The sequence below is a fragment of the Epinephelus moara genome, chromosome 22, assembly GCF_006386435.1.
Source record: "Epinephelus moara isolate mb chromosome 22, YSFRI_EMoa_1.0, whole genome shotgun sequence".
Taxonomy (NCBI): domain Eukaryota; kingdom Metazoa; phylum Chordata; class Actinopteri; order Perciformes; family Serranidae; genus Epinephelus; species Epinephelus moara.
This window is the reverse complement of record NC_065527.1, coordinates 25165475-25178054: the sequence shown is the minus strand read 5'-3', so window position 1 is coordinate 25178054 and position 12580 is coordinate 25165475. Positions and strand designations below refer to the sequence as shown.

At 42.1% G+C, this 12580-nt stretch overlaps 1 protein-coding gene across 1 annotated transcript in view; it reads right to left on the bottom strand.

Moving 5' to 3' along the window:
• LOC126383730 (exostosin-1c) overlaps positions 1–11332 on the bottom strand; it is a 107968-nt gene extending 96636 nt beyond the window's left edge. Inside the window, exon 1 of the mRNA XM_050034367.1 lies at positions 11145–11332. The gene's annotated coding sequence lies outside the window, so the exon portion shown is untranslated. The remainder of the gene's footprint in view (positions 1–11144) is intronic.
• Positions 11333–12580: the final 1248 nt, after the last annotated feature.

Here is a 12580-nt window from a genome sequence, read left to right as displayed (position 1 = left end):
GTGTCTAAAATTACCCCGATTATCGGCGCTGCTTCCGCATCACTGGGCCCACAGAGCAGGCGCACAAAAAACTTCTGCCGGCTACTTACAGTTTAGCATTTTGCTAACTTGAATGGGGACAAAATGATTTCATTGTGTGGCTCATCTAGACTTTTCAAATGTTACTGAACCGAATGGATCAAATCTTAATGGTGGAACAAGTCATTTCATGGGGGTTGTTGCTCTCAAAAAATGTATCCACTGATTTAAAGATGTCTCTTTTACAATGTGAGTCATTGGGAAAAGGTCTTTTTGGGCCCAATGGTGTCATGTGATGGAAGTTCTAAGTCCACTGTTTGGCCAATATGAAAATTGGCTTCAAAGCCTAACGCACTTCCTGGAGGCCTGGTTCTACAATCTCAATCCACAAATCAGAACGAAATCCTACAACTTAAGTTAAAATGCAAAGTTTTGACAACAGCATTGTACTGAAACGATGTATGGAAATTAGTAAGTAATTGTTCTTTACAGTGCAAACATAACAAACATTTGGTTTAACCTCAACATACACCACCACACACTTTTAGTGGGTCATAAGTGATGACTGAGAGAGATTACTTCTCTATGTGTCTATACATTGTTTTTTTTTTAAAGGAAAATCCTGCATAGTATATTTTTAATTTCACCTGTTGGTTGGACAAAACAAGAAATCTAACTATGTCACTTTTACAACCATGTCTTTACACACTTTTTTTGTTACAAAAAATCCACAACAATGCAGATTAATCAAAAATATTATACATGGACTGATCAACAGAGATCAGATTGCAGCCTTATATGGACGTACTTAATAGGACTGTCACCTTTTACTCAAAATTGAGACAAATCTTTGAATGTGAAAATAAAATGAAATAATCAATCTGTAATGATCTGTTCAAATTCTACATTCTCAGTGTAGCTGTGCCTTGCTCTCCAACACTCTGATGTGTTGTTGTTGTTGTCTTCGCTAACGTGAAACAGAGAAGCCTTGTGAGCTGTGCTTAACAGATAATCAGAACACCAAACCATCCAAGAATTAACTAAAGAAAGGTTATTGGATTCGACACCAGGGATGGAAAAATTGTGATTAAAGGTAGAACTGTTTGCTGACTTGAAATGCAACTGCCTTACTGCCAACACTGACTTGTCACTCATGCAAGGCAGAGATGGCCAATGAATGGAGCAACATTAATTCTACGAAGTTTAGCTGCGTGGGTTGCGTTCTAATACATGTTAGTCCAAATTCATTTAAACATCTTGAGAAGGTGACAGCCCTTGTGCTTGACTGTATAGGTTTACTGTGGCAGTAGCATCCGGACACATGTGCTTCTTCCTGTACGAGTATGTAAACACCACAGCAAGCAGTGTCAGCCAAACTGCACCAGATAATTCAGGTTAGCTAATCTGCCTGCGGAGATGTTCGCTGGTGGTTTTTGGCACCTTCCTTGTTTCTACGACTGTAGCAGCCTGAGCAGCAAGCAGTCCAAGTTGGGGAGAAATATACACTTGGGATCCCATTACATACTCCTCATCAATAATTCACTTGCTCCTTTAGTTAAGGCATTGATTTTCCTTTCTTTATTTTTTTTTTTTTCGTGCTTTATATCCCCTGCCACCAACGCACACAATTAGACCTCAATCTTCTTCAGGATACACTCCGGTGAGAAATCTGCACAAGCTCTGTCCCGATGATTTGTGGTTGTGGGGATAATTGATGGTGATGGCAAGAAGGTGTAATAGAAAAGTGATGGAGGGTATCATTATGATGATGGTAATGATGATGGGCGTGAAGAATTTATTCCATTGCCTTATATAATCTAATGCCATTGAACACAGTTGCTTTCGTTCATCTTTCTGCAGTTGTCTTGCAAAAATAGCAGCCTATGAAGGATATTTACATAGTTACATTGATTTAAGTGCACTGAGGTCTCTTTCTTACTGCTGGATCAACAATAGGAGTTTCCATTTCCATGCTGTAACTGCTATTTCACAATAAGACACAATTATTATCATTTTTTTAAACCTTCACTTGACAACCTTTATTCGGTTTAACGTATCAGATAATAGCAGCTCAAATTTGAATTGATTTCAAAATAACATGAGGAGAAGATATTTCTGAGGCAATGAAATATAATAGGTCTAGAGGAGGTTTGAGAATAATATGTAAATTGAAGGTAATCATTGAAGATTATATTTCAGAATACTAGGGCATGAAACTACTACTTTTCATTTTTAAAAATACATTTAAAAGGTTCAGTGTGTAGGATTTACTGTGATCTATTGGCAGCAATGGAATAGTTTTGTTTTGGAGAGGAGGGGACCCCAGCAGATAATCTGGCTCCCAGTAAAACCCTCCTGAACATCTGGATCACAAATAAGGTGAGCACACATTAAGTTTTCAGAGAAAAGTGGCAAGCGGCCTGGCTGCGATGAGCCAAACTGCGTTAGACAAGCACTGATTTGTAATGTTTAAGACCTTTGCAGATAATATTGCTCCCAATAAAAAACCCTGCACAATTAAGACTGAAGAAAGTCTAACCAAGAGAAGCTTCAGCTGGTTGCAATCTGCAACCCTCACCACTAGATCCCCCTAAATCTTACACACCCAGAAAAATTAGAAAAAAATAACATCTTACTGCCTGACAGCTCCAGGTGCATGAAAACCTCGGCTGAACACTTTTATGTTGATCCCGACAATCCTACTGTTGTGCATAAGGACAGGCCGTACCATGGCAGTGTGTGGCCATTAACCAGGTGCAATGATGATGAATGTAAGTCAGTGAAACTCTGGGGCATGCTTGGACTTGACCGGGTCTGACAACATCCTTTGAGCTGCAGATCAGCAAGGAGACACACACATATGGATGCACACATACACTCACGTAAGTGGCTTTAAGTGGCGAGAGAATCCCTCTGTCACAGATCAATGATGGATCATTATGGTTGGGTGACTAGCACTGGAAAAAGCCACAAGGCTCATTGAATAGAGGGGCCTGAAGGTGCAAGGACAGGGTTCAAGGAAAGGTGAGGGCAGGATTCAGAGCTTTACAATTCCACCCATCGTCATTTGTTCCCGTCTGTACGGGTCTGTTCTGTCTTCCCTCAATTCCTATTTGTTCTGCGCTCCATCATTCCTTCCTTCAATCTTCTTCTCTCCTTTCACCTTCGTTACCTCTCCTGCCTAAGCTGACTGAAGGTTTTCACGTACAAACAATACCATTTTTGCATGGTTTTCCTTTTTTTCAACTATTCCTGCTTCATCCTCAAAAAGGAGGCTGGGGGAGGTGGGCACAAAACCCTTAATAACTGACGTGAAGAATACACTCAGCAAGGCCAACAGTTCTTTGATCATACACTCGCCTTGAGTGCAAAGAAACTTCCAGGAAGGTTCACTTAGAGTGTACTGAGCAAGCAATGAAATTGTGTCAACACCGCAAAGAGAAAAAAAAAGTAATGATGCACACTGCATTAAAATCAGCTAATAGAAAGTGGCATGTGGATCATGTACCACAGAGCAGGACGAACTAGCTTTTCTTCACAATGTTCCATATCTTCACTGCAGTGAAACTCTCTCACCTTACCTTATCTCTAAAATGCTACAATTTTGAGGTTCTTCCCCACTGAATACACTCTTATTTAAAAGTATAATCCCCAAGATTTCCTTGGAATTAAACTCTACTTTTGATACAATTCACGGGCCACGTTATCTCAGTGATAGCCAGGCTGCACACCTCCAAACTCTCAGCATAGCAACCAACTTCTCCCATGCCTTGCTAAACTCACGCCGTGTGCAGCATGAAAATCAGATCAGAGTTACAATTATTTTTTACTGACTTTTTACCCCCTTATGGGTGGCCCAAGCACCAACGGGTGTCACCAAATCAAACAGGACTGATATGTTTCATTACAACTTTAAAGGGCTGAACGTCTTCATTCAATGTATTCTAATTCTCTAGTTCGACTTCCTTTTGAATACAGTCCGATCTGAAGGACAGGGGAAGGTCGGTGCTTAAAAGGACAGGAAAGGAACAAGTCAAGGGGAATAAAAGCAAAAGACGAAGGACATTGAAGGAGAGAATGACAAGAAGGAGACTTCATGATCGATATGTCATGGATGACAGCTGGATCCAATCCCTTCACTTCCTGCCCTCGATCTCTTCCCCTCTGAGGGCCCTAAGGGCTTCCCTCAACTGTTTCTACCTGCTGCGAGGTTTCCACAGGACTGCGCTATTAAGTCATTCGGGGAGATGGAATTGAAATTTGTCATCCCATCTGTCTCCCTTAAATTGTGTTTACACAGCAGCTTATTCAACTGTGGTTATGCAGGCTTTGATAGAAAATGAAAACTGACGTGCTCTGAAATGGATGTCACTGATGATGGCCTTCTGCAGGAAATTCAGTGTTTGTCAATTTGTGTTTTTCCACCAAATGGGAGATTTCTTATAAAGAGATTTCTGCCTTTCAGGGACAGATTGGCTTTTCCCTTGTTTGTTCAATTTGCTGTTTTCTGGCCACAGCACCAGTGCTGAGCACAACTGACATTGTAAACGCTCAAAATGAAATCCACTACCATTACAGTCATTCTCCAGTAGCCGAGTCATTGCTACTGTAAGAAAAGCAGCAGCGGCAGCAGCAGCATTATTGTCTAAAATGATTTGGCTTGTGACATAGAGCAGGTTGTAAATTGACACTGGATGGGCCAACTGCCTGTTAAAATGATATTTCCATTCCTTCCCAAATGATATAGTTAGCTTATGAAGACAGTCCACCTGGATGATGGATGCCTACCCTACGCTGACACAAATCCTCAGTGATTGCACTGTACAAATACCAGTGTTCAGTGGTGGCAGGCCTTTCAGTGACTATTTGTGGCTGTGAGTGCCTGAGTGTGTCTGAACTATACTTATACACACATCTGGCTTGTGTGTTTTCGCTGGCCTAAAGCTGGCGACATATTAGTTCAGCAAAATGAAGTGTTCTGAGGAAAACACAAATCTTGTGGTGAGGTGAAAGGCTTGGTCGAGCTAAAATTAAATCCCGGACTCTGTCATTACGGGCCTGAGAGATGTGACAGCGTGACCGTGGACCAGAAAGATAGCCGCACTGTGTTGTTTGTGTTATTGCAGTGGTTCCAAATCTTTCTCGCTTGTGACCCCTTAAAATGCAGCTCAGTCTGGCTGTGACTCCTCAGTACAGGTGGAGTATGTCACCGAATCGAGGCAAGTTTGACATAAGAGTCAAGTGCAGTTCAATACTACAGGTCCCAGATCTATGGAAGTAGTAAGTGCTCACTGAGAAATACAACAGAAGAGTAACTGGTGCATCTCTTTACAGTACAACCAAACATGCTCACATCGTTTTAATAACTCAGACCCTTGTTTCACCAGATAAACAGTTTTAACGTGAAGCAGCAGCAGTGTGAAATGTTGGCTTTGCATTAAAGGCGCTGTATGTAAGAATGTGGCCAAAATGGTTACTGCACTCAAATTCAAAATACTGCCGCGAGTCGTGTCCGCCCCCCCTCCCCTACAGATTCGAGGTTGCTGGACAGCGGCACGCTGGAGACTGATTTGTTTGCCCACGGGCGGCTGCCGTGGCAGGGCCGCGTCACCGCGTCCATGATCTTCGGTTTTCCAGCGGACCATTCGAGCTAGTCCGGCTTTTCTGCTGCTAATGCTGCTGCTGGGATACAGCTCATGAGGAGCAGGCTGCTAATGTTATGTACTGGGACACTGCTAATGCTGCTGCCGGGATACAGCTGAGGAGGAGCCGGCTGCTAATGTTACGTACCGGGACACTGCTAATGCTGCTTGCCGTGCTGCTGTAGCTCAGTTGTAACTGTAACTGATGCTGAGACTCTACTGACTGTGTGACTAGTAGATGGCGGTGGGTGGCACAACAGGCCAAAACACAAATTCAAAACATAAACATGATTTGCAGACTGTAAAATATTTTCTTAAATTCAAATATTCTGGCTGTACTATTGTTGTCGGGGAGATCAGTATGTTATATGAACATTATTCCTTAGTCTCTGTGACATATTAGGAGGATTTTATGACTATTTGCTTTATATTTCTTATATATAGCTCCTTTAACAGTAACTTAAAGGGTAACTTCATTATTTTTCAGCATGGACTCTATTTCACATTCTTTGTGTCTAAATGACTAATGGAGAAAGCTTTTAAGAAAAAAAAAAAAAAAAAAAAATCCATCCAGTATTGAGCAAGACAGCAGCAAAAGTAGCTGCAGTGGAACTACTTAGGGCATTTATGCACCTTCAATTTATGTCCACTTACAGCCACTGACAACATTGTGGAGAGGGTCCTACATAGATAGACGATTTTTGTTATAGAGTAAGATCCTTCTTGTTTAACCACAGACACCCTTGAAATCTCCATCGCTAAACACACCAGACTTTACTTGATTTTAGCGTGAATAAAGTCAGCATATTTTTCACATGTAACTGAGTGAATTAAGGGTTAATTTAAATCAAAAGAATTGGTCATTGTTGGAACAGTGGAAAGATAAAGCAAGATGTTTTTGTGAGTTTTATTTTGTTTCTGTAGACTTTGAATGAAGTGTATTTGAAGATGATAGAATTACTGTTTATATAGAAAGAGCGTGGTGGGTTCCTGGTTAAACAAAAAGGATCTTACACTTTAATAAAAAGTTTAATAAAAAGGTCTCTGTATTTATTCTGTCCATAATGTTGGCAGACACTTACAATAATCTGAGCCTGTCAGTGGCAAAAAACAAGCACTTTTAGTGAACCTAAATTGACAGTCCACAATTGCCCATCAACGTTACATTGCAGCCTGTTCCGCCGCGAGTTTCAAGCAATGCTTTCTCCATTAGTCACTTAGACACAAAAACATGGGGAAATAGGGTCCAGGTTGAAAGATACCCCAAGTTACCCTTTAATATAGCTCTGATTCCATCTAAACAGAGTGAACACACACCCCATGCTTCATTGTTTCCTGTGAGTCACTCGTGTGTGTGTGAGGGCAACTTGAATCCAGCGTGGTAATGGTGGACTCTGACACTTACAATGAAATCAACCATATATAAATAGCGTAAAAAAAACTGGGTTATCTTATGGATATTAACTTTGAGAGCCTGAAGATAAAAAAAAGTACATTACAAGCAAAAAGCAAATATTGGGAAAGAATGACTTTTGTGGCAGATATAGATATCTTTTTTTTTTAATCTAACCTTTTTGTCATCTCATGACCCCTTGGGCGGGTCCTGACCATCATGTTGGGAACCACTGTGTCCTCGTTTTAGTCGCCACAGGGGCAGTCTAGCTAGAAACTTGTGTGTGCCCTGTGTGTTTTTATTGGCGTGAATGGCAGCATAATAACATGGTTGCATTCTCTTTCTGACTGCGTACAAACCCAGCAGGAGTCCCTGAGTGTGTGAAGTTTGTCTGCCCGTCTCTAGTCATATCACTCAGTCTGTGGCAAACCAAAGAAAACCCTGCCGTGGTTAACAAAAAATATATAGGGTCTGTCTCTCCTGACAGACCTGCATTAAGAGCTTACAACCGGGATGTGATCCATGTTCTATTTTCTGTCCTCACCTACTGGTTGCCCTTTGAAATTGAGGTACTCTTTACACTCCCACACACCATATGCATATATAACCAGACACATACACACACGCATATGTGCTTTTGGGTCTTTGCTGAGAAAATTGCTTTTTACTGGATAAAAAAAGAATCTCTGTGTCCACAAGCAGCTACTGAAGTATTTTTCCATTAGATCGACCACCTTGGAACCATAATGGCCATAAACTTGGTTCTTTTACAAGACCATTTTCATAATGTGGATAACAGCACGTTCTCTTTCACCTAAATAAAACACAATAAAATAGTTGCTCCGCGTGGGCTGAGGGACTCTGACACGGTTAATAAGATGTTTACCTCAAGCTGAACGCCCTGCGACGCAACCAGCCTCCCAACCGTGCTCACATTCCAAACCCAGCATAATTACAAGCCGGGTTGATTAATTATGTCTCAACAATATGCTGCACTCCAACGCCACAAGGGCTAATTAACAGAATGAACAAGATGGGTAGGAGCAGTTATTAGGAGGTTCAAGCTCATGCTCTGAATTTGGCAAAGCTGTGTACAGTCCAAGAAAACCAGGACAGAAGACATGCGGACCACGCTGTATAACACGGACGAAGATCATAGCCAACACTAGCACACAGCTCCGAGCATATAGAGTGGGAAAGACACTGATACAGCAAGTGCACTGCTCTGCGTTCAGGGTGCCCGGCTGTGCACCTGACAACACACACAGCGTGTAGTGAAATCCATCTGCCTTATTAACTGGTCCTGCTTGCAGTGCATCGTATACCTGCAACTCATCTTATCTCTGCGGCTTCGGCCTGGAGGCATTCCTATCGCAGGACTTAGATCAGATCGGCCTATAAACAATCTGACCTTGACAACACAGGGATGATATATGATCTGACCCTGGGATAGAGAATAAGGGGCATATTCCAGACGGGGGTTCAATTAGTAGAGCGTCCCTGACATCTGAGATCAAAGCAGTAGTGTTTGCAGAATATGGCTTAAAAAGATTAAGGATCTTATGAGGAAAATGAATTGATTTCAACTAATTTTCTCTCTCTGATCATATTATGTAAAACACAAATTGTATAAACACTAATAATTTGTATACCCTTAATGCCATTCTTTTACTCTCTAAATGTACATATTGTACACAGGCACAGTGAAACAGTGCATGCCAATACATGATCACTATGCACAGTGACCCATCAGGGTTAATAACGTTCAAAGGTTGCACACTGATCTTCCCAAACCCCTCTAATGAATGCTGTGGTTATGGAAATGCCCACCACATCTGGAATATGAATATTGTCTGTATTGGCCAATGCTTCGACAAGAAAAGATTTGTGCTTCTCTTAATCACCAGGGAGGGTATTACAGAACCATCATGAATGCAAAATCCCATTAAGGCGGGGGGGTTGCCATTATAATAAAGTCATTTCATAAAATCAGATGAAATCTATGTACAGCTTGCCATCAGGATCCAGCCTCCCCAGAGAGCCTTTGCTGCGCATCCATGATAATGGCAGCACTTTATTCGGGATCACTGAAGTCACTGTCTTTTTCATAAAAAATAAATAACTCAAGAGTTGTAATTAATTGCTGCAGTGAACTCTTGCAGCCTTGTTTGTTTCTTTGGGATTCATTAATACATGGAGCACTTAGTAGGATGTGAAAGCAGGTAGTGTTCTGCTCTTTCCTGAGCTAGTAGCTAATATATCTTGAATGCAAGAGAGGCATCTGAGACAAACAGAAGCCAGAACAAAGCATTCTTTATTTGGACTGCATTGAGAAGATACAGCCCTGTGGTGTATTTCTTTTTAATGTAAGGTGTTTCAAAATAGCTTTCATGTGTATGGAAAATTCCCCACAGCTCTCAAGAAACACTTAATTTATATTTTCAGAATTTAATATGATTTTGTTTTGCTGCCTGGCTGAGGACTTTAAAGGGAAGATGCCTTGTACTGTCACCGTCTATGTGTTCTGTTCACTATCTTCGTCATTACATCTTGTATTTCTGCAAAGCATATTAATACTTTACAGTGAGCTTGAAAATTAAAGTGATGTTACTTTACACGATCTTGCACTCAGACACAGTATGACAGCTGAACTAGTGGCAACATTATTTAATATTGTTGGATGTGGCAGAGTAATGTGCAACCCACAGCCCATCTGAGCAGTGGGAGAAGTATCATCTGCCAAAAGATCTCAACGTGTGCTGAAGATTTTCCTAAAGCTCCAACAGTTAATTTAAGGTATAGAAATGACTCAGATCATGCACAATTATCTACAATAACGTTATACTTACAGTTAAGCATTTAGGTCCATAAATGCATCCCTCATACAGTAACACCGCCACAGTATTTGAACGCTACTTTGTCTAACGTGCGGCAGTTTCACCATCACAACATGCTGTCTGGTCAGCCTACCTGTAACAGAAAAATAAAGAGATCCGTTGCAGGTGATGCAGCAGGTTCATCCGGTTCTGAGCTGGGAGGTTCAGACTCTCAAGACCCCCTGAAGCACAAACACCACAGTTGCGCACTGAACTGTTGAGCGTCCTGCTCTGGCGGCGCTGCTACAGCTCAGTCCGCAGATGACACAAGCTGTAGAGGCTCTAAACACCAAGCTCTCCTCCTCGCGGGAAGACCCCGCTCTCGATTTACGAGCCTTCCAATATGATTAAGTTACACGGCTGATAGAGCGCAAACATACGCACCGTCCGGATGCGTCCATAAAAATAATGAGGCGGAGTGTCCCGCTGCCCCCTCGTGCCTGTCCTCCAAATTTCCGAGATCTCTACTCGCCGATATGTCGGGTTCTCCTTTATTATCCAGCATGCACCTCTCTCATTCAGAGCACCATGGACCGCACATCATCACTCTGCTGCTCCAACAGCCACCTGGATTTACTGAAACAGGCTGCGCCTGTCAAATAGGCTAAAGGCTGGTAGTCTCATGATAATCCAGTGGTGAATTAAAGTGCCCCTGTTGCACTTCCAGTGACTTCAGGATATAGTGACCTTCTGGCACTATTATACAGCTACTGTACAAGAGAAGGTCTTCTAGTTTTGCTCCTTTGTGTGATAGCGAGGGCTGCTTCCAACACTTCCAATTCCAATCTCAACATCTGAGCAGTGTGAGTGACAAAGGTGCGCATCTGAGCGCCGTGCAAACAATACATCAGGAGCTGATGGCAGTTAAGGCTGCCTTGAGGTGGAAAAATGCACTTTATATAAACACCTTCCTAATTTTACCATCGTAACCCCTTATTTCAGGAGACAATTAAGCGTTTCGCTTTATTTTGTGAGCATGAGCTTGGAATGGTGAGCCTTTAGACCAGAAGATAAGATCCATATGAGCCAAATGAGGAATAATTTTAACTCTGAACACAGAAAATGTGAGCTCTACCCTCAGCAGACACATCGGTCCATCCCCAATTACTCAGATGCATCTACAATGAACGCAGCCTCTAAACATAGACAACAGAAATCACCCAGTACGATCCCCGCTGCGCCCTGACTTCTCCCCGACAGAGAGCTTGCCCTTACCGGGTGGCGAGCCAGGCTCTTCCCCTCTCTGGTAATTTTCCTTTTCACACCACGGCCGGGCATTTGCGAATCAATTCAGCGTGCAAGCGCAGGTCTCCCCGTCGGGATATGAATGATGAATGTGCGTGTTAAATTGTCCATTTTCCATATCCACAACAGTCCACACACGACCCGCCCCCAGGCGGCAGTGATTGGTTCAGAGGCTCCTCGACGTCTTCGTCGCACCGTAAAGAAAAACACACACATCTGGATGCGACCCCGCGCAACTGGAGCGCTTTGGAAACACCGAATTACGCACAGGAATTGAACCGACAAGGAGGGGCGTCACATTTCTCAAGGCCCCTTTAAATGTAGTCTGCTGTTTATTGTGGCTGAAGATAGAAATCGTGTCACCTTTGCGGAAAATGTGGTTTCAAATACATCAGTGTAAATAATGGGCCACCGTTTTGTGGGAGGATTTTGTTTTTTAGCTGCTGAATCACAACACAAGACGTTACGTGTGTAAGCCGATAGTGACGAAAATAGGATATGTTCACTATCACTAAAAAGAAATTACAATTAAGTAAATTAGGCTACAATTACGTAATAGGCTTCATTATTTTGGCAACACAAACATACGCGCTCCACATATTAAGGAGCGCAAGGCCCAAAGAGACAAATCTATGTGAAGAATCAATGCTAGGTTGTTTTAAATACACCAATAGCAGCAGTATTTTTATTATATACTTTATATATTGTTTTGATGTCGCGAGTGTCTTCCAAATGCTACGTGACTGCCTAATTACCAGGCATGTGCATGTGTAATTGGGTACAACATGGTGATATCACGGGAAACAGAGCTCAGAGTGACAGAGCGCCTCAGTGCCCAAGTAAAGTCGGCATTTCTGGGACTCTTGCGCCGCCCAGTGGCCGGATAAAGTAATCCCCCTTCCTTTCCTGCCCTCTGATTGCACATTGTCTTGCTATGGAAGAATATCTTATCTATGGAATCCGTCTCCTGGCTCCGGCTCAGCGCTGAACCGAATCAAGTGTGGAGGCAGGCGAAGGCTGCAAGCGAGACTAATCACTGAGCAACAGCAGAGGCTCTCTGAGGATTAGTGACAGCTGTCACAGGCTCAATGTACTTTCTTCAGGCTTACACAGAAAAGGGATAAATGTCATAAATGTTAAAAATAATCATAAGAAAAATCGTATGAAGCCCTGACAAATCAAATGAGGACTACATATATCATCATCATCATCATCATTATTACTTTATATTTAATTATTTATATTTCTAATTATTATTATTGTTGTTATTACAGATTACAATAACCATTTCATGAAGTTGGGGCATTCACGTTCGAGCTGCTGGAGCCACTGAATGTTTGGCATTTTTGCCCCCTGCCCCCCAAAAAAGTTAAAAACTTGGATGACTAATCAGTTATCAAATCGAT